Genomic DNA, 316 nt, shown 5'->3' with positions numbered 1-316 from the left:
AACGCCACTTCCTTCTTGAAGCCTTTATTTCTCCCAAATCTATTTTTTACATATTTCACAGCATTAAAAGAAAAACAGGCTGGGCACGGTGACTCACGCCTGTAATCCCAGCACTTTAGGATCACTTGAGGTCAGGAGTTTGAGACCCGCCTGGCCAAGATGGTGAAACCCCATGTTTACTAAAAACTACAAAATTAGCCAGGTGTGGTGGCGCATGCCTGTAATCTCAGCTACTCCGGAGGCTGAGGTAGGAGAACTGCTTGAACCTGGCAGAAAGAGGTTGCAGTGAGCTGAGATGGAGCCATTGCCCTCCAGC

Source organism: Mandrillus leucophaeus, unplaced genomic scaffold (genome assembly GCF_000951045.1).
Source record: "Mandrillus leucophaeus isolate KB7577 unplaced genomic scaffold, Mleu.le_1.0 Scaffold476, whole genome shotgun sequence".
In the NCBI taxonomy this organism is placed as follows: Eukaryota; Metazoa; Chordata; class Mammalia; order Primates; family Cercopithecidae; genus Mandrillus; species Mandrillus leucophaeus.
The sequence above is the reverse complement of the archived record's forward strand: the minus strand, read 5'-3'. Positions refer to the sequence as shown.